At 37.1% G+C, this 16,224-nt stretch overlaps 1 protein-coding gene across 1 annotated transcript in view; it reads right to left on the reverse strand.

The window, feature by feature from the left end:
* LOC148948074 (uncharacterized) overlaps positions 1-16,224 on the reverse strand; it is a 407,093-nt gene that overhangs the window by 139,849 nt on the left and 251,020 nt on the right. The gene's annotated exons all lie outside the window — the stretch shown is intronic.

The raw sequence follows: 16,224 nt of genomic DNA on the forward strand, positions 1-16,224 counted from the left end.
CTGGAAATGTGTTTTTCGAAACCCAAGCTTGTAATTCAAGATCTAGATTATAGATTTTAAGCGTCAGATATGAATTACGCAAATTTTGTGTCTGCTAGTTGTAATTTGAGGGTTTCCAGTTCATTGCAGAAAACATCCGTAAAGATCGCTGTTTTTCACGAAGTACATGTCAATTTGACCAGTTAAATTTATCGATCGAATAATAAACAATAACAGGCTTTTCACTCTGATGGTCAGTAACCAGCCCCTCCCCCCCCCCTTTCCCCGTAGGCATCCAGTCAAAATTTCGAGATAGCTATTTTGTTTGAAATAATCAAAAGACAAAATCATGGGGTTGACCTCCCCCTTTCCCTCCCACAGTCCCTGTAGCAAGGACTGTGAGTTATGCAGGGATGATGGTGTGAATCAATGGTCATAGAAGAGCGAGAGAAAGATGATTCGAATGGAAATCAAAAGTTCTATTGCCCTTTTTAAGTGACCAAAAAGACTGAAAGATTGGAGAAAAACTAGCGCTCCTCCCACATCAGTTTTTCTTAAGGACATCCTATTAAAATGTTTTTTTTTCTTCAAAATATTCCTAGTATTTGTCATATCATTAATATAAAAATGTTGAAAAATTGAACAAAATGTTGAAAAAAATGTTGAAAAAGTGAAAAAAAATATTCTAATTCAAAATTTGACTACCGTACTGCAGTAGTCTACCTCGGGATCTTCAGATTAGAATTTCAATGCGCTATCCATTGTACAAGCAGGCTTGTTAACACTAATAACACAACTTTCAACATCCCTTCTTCATGAGAAAGAGTGAAAGCATAGTAATCCCCAAGGCTTTGCTCGTCTTGATCGTTGAGGGTTATTTTCTTCAGACAGATTGAAGATGCTATTATCCTTGATTATGACAGAAAAAGAGTCAGAATTTAATAATAATAATAATAATAGAATGCTAAACAAATAGGCCACAGCGCCTCTACAAAAATCTTTTAAATTGAGAAAAATTGTAGGCACTTTCACCATAGTATTTGTCCTGTTCCTGGTTGAACGAGTTTAATGAGTTGGCCTTGATGACTTCAAAGGGGAGCTTGTTCCAGTGTTATGTTACTCGGTTCTTGAACGCCCAAGGGCCAATATCCTTTTGGAACCTCTCCTCTTGAAGCTTGAGGTTGTGACCACGAAGGTTCGTGTGGCTGAAGCTGAGAACATCTGTAGCCTGGATGTGTTCGTAGGCATCGTAGCAAAGCTTGTATACCTCAATGAGGTCTCCTCGGTGCAGTCGATAAGCTAGTGAAGGAAGTTTGAGCTTGCGGAGCCTATCTTTGTAAGGAAAGTTTCCCAGAGTGGGACAGAACTTTGTTATTCGTCTTTGAAATTTTTCGAGACCTTTGATGTCTTTGTTGTAAAAGGGACGTGCCTACGATACTGTGATCAGACATTCCCACCAGTGCTAGTAGGCGGGTGTCATCTATCAGTTCTGAATCATTTGTCAGTAACAGATCCAATATACTTGGTCTATCCGTACCTCTGGTTCGGGTTGGCTCTGAGATCAATTGGTCCAGATGAGAGCTATTCACCACTTCTAAGAATTTCGCCTCGGGTGATGCTGGCTTGGGCGAGTGCAAGTGCTGTCTAGACCAGTTGATTTTCGGTAGGCTGAAATCACCCACGATGACTGCCCTTTATAAACTTTCACTGCAGATCTCAGTAATTTCTGCAAGCAAGTGCGAGTCATTTTCAAGACTGCTATTGGGACTTCTGTAGTAGATTCCGAGTTTGATATTTGCTCCATCAGCTACTGTTATTTTTAACCAGATACTTTCTTGGGATAGTTCATTTCCTTTGGGACTTACTGGGGTAGATTTGACGTCCTGTCTGTAATAGCAGAGAATACCCCTTCCAATTCGCTGTTCAATGTTTTTCTCTAGGACCTTGTAATTTGGAACCTGTAGCTCTGGGAGCGTAGGCAGGTATCTGCTATTTTTTGGTTTCACCTCGGCTATTCCGACTATATAGGGATTTTCAGCGCTTTCAATATATCTCACTTCATCCGTCTTGTTTAGCAGAGAATCAGAATTAAAATAAAGACATTTAATTCCAGTCAGGGCCTTTTTCTGGAACCTGCGGCCTACACCATGCCACTGACGACGTGGGCTGGGATAGCGTTGACCAGCAGCTAAAGAGCCGACATCCGGTCGGTTGTCAGAGGACTGTGGTCTCTTTGCATGGCGTGTAGCAGCTTATTCAGTTCTTTGCATTGGCGTGAGATCTGGATTCACATAGACGTATTGTCGGACATGGTTGTCAGTGGATCTTCGCAGATTTGGTGCACCCTTCAAGATTTTCAATTGCTTTCTTCGGGTTTCTTCACAGTCCTTGCGCAGTTTCACGATTAGGCACCTTTGGCCTTGCAAGTTATTCGAGTCTGAGATGGGGCGGCCCAGTCTTGCTGTTTCTAGGATGTCGGTCAGTTGTAGTTCTGCAACAAGGTCATTGCTAGAGACCAGCCCCACAACTTTCTCAGCATCAGACTCTTTGTCGAATTCTAGAATGCCAGATATAACAATGCTCATACTTTTCTCCTCGCGTAGTTTCCTTTCTTTTTTGGCTTGCAGTAGAACGCTAACTGTGACGGCACTTGAGTTTGGAATCCTGTTAGTTGCTGGTGACTGAGATGGGACGATGTTGATGTCGGTAATTGGTTGCACTTCTGGCTGTTGCTGTTGCTGCCGTAAAGGTGCCATGCTTCGGTTAGTTTGTGTCATTTGAAGTACCGCCAATTGAAGTTTGGCTATGCATCGCTTACTACAGCCCACATTCGTATTTGAGTAGTAGTGAGTTCTTATCATGGGCTTTCAGTGCTAGGAATAAGTCTGGATGCATTCCTCGGCAAGAAACATGTTCATACTTGCTGCAAAAGAAGCACTTGAGTCTTCAGCTGCCAGGTGGCAGTAGCTGCATAAGCTACCGGTAGAGCCTTCTTGTGATCTGGATGTTCCAGGAGTTTCTGAAGACTGCAATTTTTCAGGATCCAGAGCTTGCGGACAGGGAGACTGTTTTGTCTCCTGTGAGCTACTCGCATGAAAGTTTATCAAGTGCAGTCATCATGGGCGATTTCAACCTACCGAAAATCAACTGGTCTAGACAGCACATGCACTCGCCCAACCCAACATCACCCGACGCGAAATTCTTAGAAGTGGTGAATAACTCTCATCTGAACCAATTGATCTCAGAGCCGACCCGAACCAGAGGTACGGGTAGACCAAGTATATTGGATCTGTTACTCACAAATAATTCAGAACTGATAGAGGACATCCGCCTACTAGCACCGGTGCGAATGTCTGATCACTGTATCGTAGGCTTCCAGATTTTGGCTAATGGCAGCAAAGACAAAAAAAAACACCAAGAAACAATTACAACAGAGCAGACTTCGCTGCGATGTGCAATGACCTCAGCACAGTGGATTGGGGAAAACAGTTCAGCTCGACTGAAAGCTATAAGGAAATGTACTCCAAATTCCTCTCTATCATGTCTCAGGCTGAGGAGAAACATGTACCAGTTGCCAAACATTATAGAAGACCAACCCTACCACACGCTGTTTTGGACCTCATCAAGCAAAAGCAAGTCTGTTGGAAAAATTACGTAGCTGACAAGTCGAACCCTCTCAAAGCAAGAATCTACCGAAGGCTACGAAATAAACTGAAGCGACAAACCAGGCAAGCAGCTAACATTCGAGAACAAAACCTTACAGAATCTATCAAGACCAACCCCAGAATGTTTTGGAAACACATAAATACTAAACACATTGCGAAGCCAGATATTCCAAGCTTAAAAAACCCTACGACTGGACTCCTGATTGAAAGATCTGCAGAAAAAGCAGATATACTAAACACCTATTTCACTACCGTCTTCACCCAGGAACCTATTCAGTCATCACTACCAACCCTGAAAACCATAGTCTCTGACAAAACACCCAGGGTCGAGATAGACCCACAGGTGGTCCTGAAGAAACTCAAAGAGCTATGGATAAGCAAATCGCCAGGTCAAGATGGACTTCATCCCAGAGTGTTAAAAGAAACCACAGATCTAATTGCAGAGCCCCTATCGATGACTTTTCAAAAATCCTTACAGTCGAATGAACTCCCTAGTATCTGAAAAAAGGCAACGGTGATACCATTGCACAAAAAGGGAAACCTCCAAGATCCTCTAAATTACCGCCCTATCCGTTTAACCTGCATCACCTGCAAAATACTGGAATTCTATCATGCCTGCCCACATCCCTAACCACATGAGCAAAAGAAAGATAATCACTAGCAAGCACGTTGGGTTCTTGAAGAGAAGGTCTGCAGATTCACAGCTTCTTATTGCGGGGGAAAACTGGAAAATGCACGCAGATAAGGGTTATCAAGTCGATGTCATTTACATAAACCTTAAAAAGGCCTTTGACAAAGTTACGTGCCACCACTCCAAGAAAAAATAAACTACATAGAAGTATGTTCAGAAACCAGAACTGCTACTGATAAGTGCCACTGCTCCAAGAAAAAATAAACTACTTAGAAGTATGTTCAGAAACCAGGACTAGCTATAAAAACTGTCAATCAGCGACTGAAATTCCTAGAAAGGATCCAACGAAAGCACCATATTAAATAATTAAAAATATAAATCTATCAAATAGCTAATTAAATGAATGGCCAAATTAGCTTCGCCATTTTATCTTTCTTTAAAACTGTGAAACTAAGACGTCTTCAAAGGTTTACTGCGACTACTACTGACAACTCATTTTAGTATCAATTCGCCTAAAGTACATAGTTGGGTTTGACCCTTCTTAACTCTAATCTGTTCAGAGCTTCATTGCCTGCCCCCCTCTCATGAGCAAATTTGATTCTTTTCCTTTTGGAGTGATTGTCAATTCAATATTTTAACATTCAAACTTCAAAATTGCTTGTAACTATTAGCCATCAAATGTAACTCAATGTGACAGCCATCAATGTAACTAGCCATCAAAACATTTTAATTCCAAAATTTTTATATAAGATTTCATGATGTTGTTTGTTATAGATTTGAGACTAATGTTGCGCTATGTAAATCCAACGAAAAAAAAATAGTATTTTTAAATAAATGTTATTATTCAAAATATTAAATAATAATAAATATATTATTTAAATTATAAATCATTATAATTAAAGTATAGATTATTTAAAGTGTTTTAAATAATTATTTAATTAAATAATTGTTTTTCATTGAAGTTGCCATTTGAGTACTTCTCGGGTTGTTAGTTAAGCATTTAAAGCTAATATCTATATAGAAGTCCAAAACTGAAACACATTAAGCATATGTTTCACAAATAGTACTTAAACTTCACCAGAGCTAGTATTTCAGAACTTCTAAGATAGTTGGTTTTAGATCTGAGGGTATTGTTACAATATAATAGTCCAAAATTTAAACAACCTGCATATTTCCCAAATACCGTTTTGATTCAACACAATTGGCCTATAAAGAGCTTATGGGGTTGATGATTACTATTTTCAGAATAATATACCAACATAGCAAGCCAAGAGACAGTAGGAACACAATTAAAAGATACTATTTGATTTTCACAAAAGCAGTTGTATAGATCACAGTCCAATAGTTCTGTCCGGTAAAAAATCCTCACTGGAACCTCAACCACTATTTTTATTAGGTGGAAAGGTGCCAATATAGTCTTGTAGCCCCCCTGGATACAGCTCTGACCTCAACATATCAGCTTTTTTCTTACAATTATTTGTTTTTGGTTCCGTTACTGTATATTTATAAATTTTCCTGTTTATTTTCCAGTATACAATTATTTTTGTATTTAAAAATTTAACCTTTGATGGTTATTTTAAAAAATATAACATGGATAGATTTCAAAATCGAATTTTCTACTCAAATTTCACGTAGAATCAAAGCTACTATTTAAATTATATTTGAAAAATATATTTAGTAATAAAGTTATATTTTAGTAATGTTAATAATATTTTAGTTATTAATTGAAAGATAAGCATTGAAAACATTCCAATCAAGACATACTAAAAGTAGACCAGTTAAAAACAAAATAAAATCAATATATTAAATAGCGTTCTAATTTTGTTTATACAAGAGTAAGGAGCAACATCAAAACCTGATACGAGCAGAAACAATCTTATTCTAAGCTAAACTTGAAAAGAACAGAAATTACTATGGATGGATAACTAAAATCCAAAACAAACAGAAACAAACATTAATAATAAGATCAGATTAAAACGAAAAATATTATGAATGGTTAGTATGGAAACTATGATTGAACACCTAAAACAAACAGAAATAAAAATTAATAATAAGATTGAAAAAAAAATTATATAGAAAATATTGTAAATAACAGCCCTTCTTCCCCCAAATCCTCTAAAGCTGTCATTTGTGGTTCACTCAAAACTAAAGAACTCAAAGATGACTAATCAGTGAAAAAACCACTGTCTAAAATTTAAATCAAATTATCTTAAAAAAAACCGACAAAAATATGAATCCCTTTACAGTACCACAGCTAGATTTATTGTCAGAGATATATTTGTTTTAGTAATTTTTTCTGTTTTTTCTTCTCAATACTTGAATAGCATCTTAATTCTTCAATTAAATTTGAAAACAATTGTAGACTGTTGTCATAATCGAAAAAAAATCAACATTTTATAGGATAACATTATGTTTATCACCTCATGTGAAACTTTTAGAAATCTCCTGATTTCTCTAGTTTTGTTGCAGAAAAAACACATAAGCGAAAACAAGGCAGTAGAAAAAACTAGATGGTAAAAAGAGTGTGAAAATATAAATTCAGTTTACATTTGATTCCCATTTGGATCCACTTGATATAGGAAATATTTTACACATAAATGTTAGCACCATTAAACTTCTAAGAGATAACATTAAAAGCTCATATATTGAGTCACTGCAGTTATTTTACATATTTCACTGCTAAATTAACTGCTGTAACAATTAGGATTGTTACCTCCCTCACAACTAAGCTATCACCCTTGCTCTTTCCTCCTTACTTTACTATTCAAGTACTCTTGTTTTTGTTGATGAACAGTCTTCTTACCAAACTAACTAACTTTTTTACCAAGCAAATTACCAAATTTCTAGTTTCCTTTTTAAGAAAATTTAATTTTCTCCTTTCTTTACTAGTCAGTCACTCTTCTTTTTTTACTTTAACAGTTTTCTTACCGAATTCCCAAACTTCTTAAGAAATTTCTAGCTTTCTTTTTAAGATATATCAATTCTTCCCTTACTTTACTATTCAACTGCCCTTCAATTTGGTGACTAACAATCTTCTTACCAAACCTATCGAGCAACATACCAAATTTTGTAATTTCTTTTGAAGATATGTTAGTTTCTTTCTTCCCTTACTATTCAGCTGATCTTTCATTTGTTGACTTGAAAATCTTCTTACCAAGCAAATTACCCAAGTCTTAGGTTACTCTTTTTGAAATTTTAATTTTCTCCTTTCTTTATTATTCAGTCACTCTTCTTTTTGTTTACTTAACAGGGTTCTTACCTAATTACCAAACTTCTTAGCAAGCTAATTACCAAATTTCTAGGTTTCTTTTTGAAATACTAGGTTTCTACAGGCTTCTTGCCAAATTAACAGACTTCTTATAGGCTAATTGCTAAATTTGTAGGTTTCTTTTTCAGAAACTTAGATTCCCTCCTTTCTTTACTACTCAGTCACTCTTCTTTGTGCCTAATAGCAAACTTACTAAACTCTTACCAATCAACTTACCAAATTTCTAGATTTCTTCTTAAGGTAGTTTAATTTCTTCCTTTGTTTACTATTCAGCTGATGTTCCTTTTGTTGTCTTAATAGTCTTCTTAGTTTTGAATTTGCTGATTTTGGTTGCTTCAATGTATGCATGAAATTACCATAGGAAAATGGCATCAAACAGGCTGGACAATGTTTAAGTTTCTTGATTGGTGAATGGTTCTTATTTGTCTTTGAAATAGCTTTTACAGCCTCCATTTCATTCCTGAAATATTCGGATTTTAAGTTTGTCAGCCTTTCATATTTTCAGATTTTCAGCCTTTCTACTAGTTTTCATTTTCGGCTAGGAAAAGAAAACTAAAAAATAACATAAAAATCAAACGTTCTAGTAAAGAATACCAAGAATTAAGGATCTTAATTTACCAAATTAACATTGTTTTATCAAATATCGTTGCATACATTTTCTTTATGCTCTTTAGTTGTTGGCTATAAAATACTCTTCAACGTCAACTAGATTTTAAACTATTTCATCATGGTTCTGTTTCTTCTGCTCTGGGTTCTTATCTTTCTCAATTGCAAATTGGAATCCATGGAAGATTATTGAAAACAAAAATACAGCTATTAGAGTATACACAAGGTATTTTCATATACAGGACATGACATTTAAAAAATTGTGTTGATAAACTTGAGTCTAGGAATATTGCTTTTACACTTGTGACCAAGGGCTTCTATTCATTAAAATGTAGGTAAGGGACAAGGATTCAAAATAAAAGAAGGTAAAAAAAATTGAATTTTACAAAATCTACACTGGCATATTTGTTTTTCATTGAAAATACACAAAAATATTATTCTCGATATCTAAGAGGAGGCCAGCATTTGCCCCCCCCCCCAACTGGCACCCCCTAATTATGATGAGACCATTTGAACAAATTAAATACATAATTACAATGAAAAATACAGAATAAATTATTTTCAGATGTCATGTATGTGGACAGTTTTACACAAAACATAAAAAAAAACATCACTTGTACTCCATGTAGTCAGGGCTTCACACTTGAAGATACAGGTGCACATTTTGCAGGAAGCAGGCACACAAACTTAAAAATATTTTACATACAACCCTTCTTATTGCATCAAAATTACCAAAAGTACTGTAAATAAAGTTTTACTATGGAAATTTTGTGTTAGATTAATTTATAACCTCTTTAACATATTATCTTAATTTGCACTACAGGGCAAATTAAAATGCAACTAAGTTGCAATATTGGATCTGTTTGGCTCCATCTTCATATTGGCAGTTCAGGGCCGTATCCAGGATTTTGTTCGGGGAGGGGGGGTACCCGATTTTTTTCCGGTGGACTTTGTCTAGCATCCTCGAGCAACATTACGTTAGCTCAAGACCGTTAGTCCGCCCCTTGAGAGCGAGGACGCGTCCACTAGGCATACTTTCGTATCTTCAAGGTTTTTTTTTTTTTTTTTTTTTTTTAGTAACGCAAAAACAAGACAAGTATTTACATACAGTTAAATACTACTACAGTTAAACACTGTAGCGTTTTATTCCTTTTCATGTTGAAAATCGCTCTTCTCTTATCTAAGTCCAAAATTGAACTGAACTGACAAGCTTGCACTCTTATAACATTTACCTCGAGCCCCCATTGATCCTAATTTACTATGCAGGGTCTGACCTTGCATAATAAGGCGAACATGGGGTTACCTAATTGTGTAAGCTGATCACAACCTGTTACCCACAAAATTGCAATAGGATCTTTGTATACCACAAAATGCAAAAGGATAATAGCGCATATTAACCCTAATTTACTATGCAAGGTCAGGTGAACATGGGGTTACCTACGGTTACCTAATTGCGTAAGCTGATAAGCACCGTTTACCCACAAAATGCAATAGAACTTAGTGTGGGAGCATATTTTTTTCTGGTAAGGTTTTGTGTTTAAAGGTATTTTTTAGACTAATTTCCGACTCAGTCAAAAATTTCGGGGGGGGGGTTCAAACCGGGTAAGCCCCCCTGGATACGGCCTTGTGGCAGTTATTTAAAACAAAATGCACAAATAAAAAATATATATATCACTAAGATACACCTAATAGAAAAAATATCACTCTGTTTAAAATCCATTGACACACTTTCCTTTATGTACACACACATATATTATTCTTAATTGTAGGAAATTAGTGGTTGAAATCCCAATTAAATTTTGAAGGTTTAACATCCCATTCTTTGTCAAGTCTCCTTTTGAAAGTCTCCTTTTGTCAAGTCCCTTTGTCAAGTCTCCTTTTGACTGGTCTCACAAGTGCCTTAGGTAACTACAAAAAGATGTGATAGCCCTTCTGAAGTCTATTGCTCGAATTTGCTTTGGAGAATGCTAGTATAGAGCATTAATGGAACTTTGGGACAATATCCTTAATGATTTCCAGATCTTTACTGCTGAGACAAACTGGAAATGGTGTTGCAGTATGATGTCAAGTTGTCCTTTAACTGTATTGGTGGTGTGGATCATTGCAACCAAAGTGAATGGTGGCAAATTTTGAAATATCATAGGAAGCACAATAGTGCTGCCTAAGTAAAGAACAAAGTTAGCACAATGTATTCTTTATTTCTTTGTTTGTTTTTTCTTTATGACCAGGGCACTTAGTATCAACACAGTCGTCATAGAAACTTTGAAAAGGGCTCATTTGATTGGAAATTGGAAGGGTTTGTGCCCTTTTTAATAGTCAAAAGAGATAGGCAACTAACACCCTTTCTAAACCCACCATTCCCTCAAACACATCTAATTCAAATTTTGGGATAGCCATTCTGTTTAACCTAATTGAAAATTCCAGAAATTATGTCCTTGAGGAGGATACTCTCCCAAGAGCCCTCAGGGCTAGGGTTGTAAGCTATGCCCTTGGGGCATATAAGGTTTTTATAGAAAACCTTGTCATAGAAACGTCAAAAAGAGCTCATTCGATTGGAAATTGAATAGGCTAGTGCCTTTTTTAATAGTAGAAAGTGATTGGAGGGCAACTAACCCCCTCTCACGCCCACCATTTGCCCAAACACATCCAATCAAAATTTTTAGATAGCCATTTTGTTCAACATAGTTGAAACTTCTGGAAATTAGGTCTTTGGGGATGATAAAACCTTCACATCCCTCAGGGCGAAGGTTGTAAGTTATGCCCCAAGAGCATATAAGGTTTTCATAGAAAGGCTTGTTGTAGAAACTTCAAAAAGAGCTCATTCGATTGGAAATTGAACAGGCTAGTGCCTTTTTTGATAGTAAAAAGTAATTGGAGGGCCACTATCCCCCCTCTCACACCCACCATTTCCCCAAACACATCCAATCAAAGTTTTTAGATAGTTATTTTTCAACGTAGTTGAAAACTCTGGAAATTAGGTCTTTGAGGATAACACCCCCCCCCCAGAGCCCTCAGGGCAAGGGTTGTAAGTTATGCCCTGAAAGCATATAAGGTTTCTATAGAAAGCGTTGTTGTAGAAACTTCAAAAAGGGCTCATTTCATTGGAAATTGAAAGGGCTAGTGCCCTTTTTAATAGTCGCAAGTGATTGGAGGGCAACTAACCCCCTCTAATGCCCACCATTTCCAAAAACACATCTAATCAAAATTTTGAGATAACCATTTTGTTCAATATAGTTTAAAGTTTATGCAATTAGGTCTTTGAGGATGACAACCCCCAGGGAAAGGGTTGCAAGTTATGCCCTGTGAGCATATAAGGTTTTTATAGAGATTTTGCTGTATAAACTTCAAAAAGGGCTCATTCGATTGGAAATTGAAATGGCTAGTGCCCTTTTTAACAGTCAAAAGTGATTAGAGGGCTACTACCCCCCTACCCTCCCCCTTCTCACACCCACCATTCCCCAAACACATCTAATCAAAACGTGAGACAGCCATTTTGTTCAACATAGTTTAAAGTTTATGAAATTAGGTCTTTGAGGATGACCCTCAGGACAAGGGTTGTCAGTTATGCCCTGGGGCCATACAGGGTTTTTATAGAAATTTTGCTGTAGAAACTACAAAAAGGGCTCATCTGATTGGAAATTGAAAGGACTAATGCAATTTTTAATAGTCAAAATGATTGGAATTCAACTAACTCCTCTCTCATGCCCACCATTTCCCCAAAAACATCCAATCAAAATTTTGAGATAGCCATTTTGTTAAACGTAGTTAAAATTCTTGAAATTATGTTTTTGAGGATGACAAATTCCCCACACCCCTCAGGGTAAGGGTGGTAAGTTATGCCCTGGGGGCATACAAGGTTTTTTATAGATAGCGCTGTCATAGAAATTTCAAAAAGGGCTAATTCAATTGGAAATTGAGTGCCCTTTTTAAAGGTCGAAAGTGATTGGAGGGCAACTACCCCCCCTCTCATGTCCACCATTTCCCTAAACACATCCAATCAAAATTTTAAGATAGCCATTTTGTTCAATGTAGTTGAAAGTTCTGGAAATTAGGTCTTTGATGATGACCCCCGCCCCCACAGCCCTAAAGGCTAGGGTTGTAATTTATGCCCTGGGGGCACATAAGGTTTTCATCAAAAGCGTTGTTGTAGAAACTTCAAAATGGCCCCCATTCCCATCATTTGACCAAACACTTCCAATCAACATTTTAATATAGCCATTTTGTTCAGCGTAGTTGAAGGGTCTGGAAATTATGTCTTTGAGTATGACAACCTCCTCCTCCACAACCGCCAGGGCTAAGGCTTTAAGTTATGCCCTGGGACATATAAAGTTTTTTTTAGAAAGTGTTGTTGTAAAAACTTCAAAAAGGGCTCATTAAATTGGAAATTGAGAGGGGTATTTCCCTTTTTAATAGTCAAACGTAATGGGTGGGATCATCACCCCCCCCCCCCATGCTCATTATTTCCCCAAAAATTTACAATCAACATTTTGATATGGCCATTTTGTTCAATATAGTTGAAAGGTCCTGAAATTATGTTTTTGAGGAAGACAACCCTCCCCTCACACCTCTCAGGACAATGGTTGTAAGTTATGACCTTGGGCATATAAGGTTTTTATAGAAAGTTTTGTCGTAGAAGCTTCAAAAACGGCTCATTCGACTGAATTTTGAGAGGACTAGCGCATTTCTATTAGTCAAAAGTGATCAGAGGGCAAGTGCCCACCCCCAGGCCCATCATTTCCCAAAACACTTCCAATCAAAATTTTAAGATAGCCTTTTTGTTCAACATATTTGAAAGGTCTGGAAATTATATCTTTGAGGATAATACAAATCTCCTCAGCCCTCAAGGCAAGGGTTGTAAGTTATGCCCTGGGGGCACATAATGTTTTTTATAGAAATCATGGTCATATAAACTTTGGAGGGGACTCATTGGATTGGTAATCAGGCGATCTAGTGCTCTTTTTAAGAGTCAAAGTGATTGGAGGGCAGCTCCCCCCCTCCTCCACACACATTGTATTGTCCCAAAATGCATTTAATAGAAATTTTTAGATAGCCATTCTAAACAAACTCCAGAGATAAGGGACAAGGGTTGTAAGTTATGCAAAGGGGGTATTTAAGGTTTTTATGGAAGGGATGGTTGTTTAACTTTAGAAGACGCTCAGTCTTTTTCCCTGAATTAATTAAAAAAAAACATTTTCCACAGAATGAGTTTTTCAAAGAAAAGTAAAGAACTCCATTAAACAAAAAATGAGCAAAAATACAATCAAATAATCTACCAAGCTCGAAACTACCACAATTCAGCATCGATCTTTGCACTTTACTGAAAAAATATAAATGTTTTTACGTTATAACTTTAATAAATCAAATAATTTTAACATTTTGATTACTAAATATCATTATATGTAAATTAAACTGACAACGCACATTCATTTGTATTTTTTCAGTAGAGTGCAAATTTTTTTCTGGCCTTGGGAAGGCATAGGGGTTTTGAACCCAACTTATGTTAATTTCTGCTCGTTTTGAATTTGACTCGGTTATTTATTGTAATTTCTGTTCGTTTTGGGTTTCATTTATTTATCGATGCTGATTTGTGGTACTTTCGAGCTTGGTAGATTATTTGATTTTATTTTTGCTCCTTTTTTGTTAAATGGAGTTCTTTACTTTTCTTTGAAAAACCTATTCTGTGGAAAAAGTTTTTTTTTTAGTTAATTTCTGTTCGTTTTATATTGACATAGTCTTTTCAGGGAAAAACAAAATAACATTTTAAATCTTTTCGTTTTTTAAAACTTTATAGTTCGGCCTGCTATTGTTATGCTGGAGAAAAATTTTCAGCAATTTTTAACAACATTCACTATTTTAAAAATCTGGACACAAATAGTACTGTTTAACTTAGTTTCATACCTCCTCTAGCTGACCTGAAATGGAAAACTTGATGCCATTCGCAAAAAAATCTGTTTACTTTCTTTGATAGCTTGGATACACTTACATTATTTTGATTTGGTTAAATTTTAAGAGCAGAAGTAGCTTCGAAAGTTTGAACGTAACACCCTCAGTCGTTCTTGGGATACTACTGAGATACCTTATTAGGAACTAGAATTATCACAGTGTATTTTGATTTAATCTTAAGGCAACATTTAGTTTTTAAACGTAATGGGCCAATGGGAGTGGAAGGGGGATTAGTTGCCCTCCAATCACTTTTGACTATTAAAAAGGGCATCAACCCTTTCTATTTTCCATCGAATGAGCCCCTTTTGAAGTTCCCACGACAACTCCTTCGATACGAAGTGCCCTGGTCTAAACAACAACAACAACAAAAATATTACTAATCATTTTCAACAATTAAAAAGGGCACTAGCCTTTGAATTTCCAATCGAATTAGCTTTTTTGAAGTTTCTATGTCAACGACTTCTATAAAAACCTTATATGCACCCAGGGCATAACTTAAAACCCTTGCTCTGAGAGTTGTGGGGGAGTGTCTTTCTCAAAAACATATTTTCTATCTGGAAATCAACTAGCATACGATAAACAAAATGGCTATCTCAAAATTTTGATTGGATATGTTTGGGTGTATGATGGACGTGGGGGGGGGGCTAGTTGCCCTCCAATCAGTTTCGACTATAAAAAAGGGCACTAGCCCTTTGAATTTCCAATCTCATGAGCCCCTTTTGAAGTTTCTATGACAACACCTTCTATAAAAACCTTGTATACCCCAGGACATAACTTAAAACCCTTGACCTGAGGGTTGTTGGGGAGTGTCCTCCTCAAAAACATATTTTCTGTCTGGAAATCAACTACGCTGAACAAAATGGCTATATCAAAATTCTGATTGGATGTGTTTGGGGGAATGATGGACCTGGGGGGAGGGGCTAGTTCCCCTCCAATCACTTTCGACTATTAAGAAGGGAACTAGTCCTTTGAATTTCCATTCGAATGATCCTGTTTTGAAGTTTCTACGACAACGCCGTCTTATAAATCCTTATATGCCCCCAGGGCGTAACTTAAAACCCTTGCCCTGAGGGTTGTGGGGGACTGTCCTCTGGGGGGGGAGTGTCCTCCTAAACAACAAATTTTCTATCTGGAAATCAACTAGCCTACGCTGAACAAAATAGCTATCTCAAAATTCTGATTGGATGTGTTTGGGGAAATGATGGGCGAGGGGGGCTAGTTGCCCTCCAATCACTTTCAACTATTAAAAAGGGCACTAGCCCTTTGAATTTCCAATCAAATGAACCTTTTTTGAAGTTTCTACGACAATGCCTTCTATAAAAACCTTATATGCCCCCAGGGCATAACTTAAAACATTTGCCCTGAGGGTTATGGGGGAGTGTCCTCCTCCAAAACATATTTTCTATCTGAAAATCAACTCCGCTGAACTAAATGGATATCACAAAATTTTGAGTGGACGGGTTTGGGTGAATGATGGGCGTGGGGGGGGGGCTAGTTGTCCTCCAATTCCTTTTGACTTTTAAAAAAGGCACTAGCCCTTTGAATTTCCAATCGAATGAGCCTGTTTTGAAGTTTCTACGACAACGCCTTCTATAAAAAACCTTATATGCCCCCAGGGCGTAACTTAAAACCTTTGCCCTGAAGGTTGCAGGGGAGTGTCCTCCTCAAAAACATATTTTCTATCTGAAAATCAACTACGCTGAACCAAATGAATATCTCACAATTTTGATTGGATGTGTTTGGGGTAATGATGGGCATGGGAGGGAGGGGGGGCTAGTTGCCCTCCAATCAATTTCGACTATTAAAAAGGGCACTAGCCCTTTAAATTCCCAATCGAATGAGCCTGTTTTGAAGTTTCTACAACAATACCTTCTATAAAAACCTTATATGCCCCCAGGGCATAACTTAAAACCCTTGACCTGAGGGTTGTGGGGGAGTGTCCTCCTCAAAAGGATATTTTCTATCTGGAAATCAGCTACGCTGACAAAATGCCTATCTCAAAATTTTGATTGGATGTCCTTGGGGGAACGATGGACGTGGGGGGGGGGGTGGAGGGCTAGTTGCCCTTCTATCACTTTTGACTATTAAAAAGGGCACTAGCCCTTTGAATTTCCAATCGAATGAGCCTGTTT

The sequence above is a fragment of the Artemia sp. Qi Xiang Cuo genome, chromosome 10 (genome assembly GCF_049724085.1).
Source record: "Artemia sp. Qi Xiang Cuo chromosome 10, ASM4972408v1, whole genome shotgun sequence".
Taxonomy (NCBI): Eukaryota; Metazoa; Arthropoda; class Branchiopoda; order Anostraca; family Artemiidae; genus Artemia; species Artemia sp. Qi Xiang Cuo.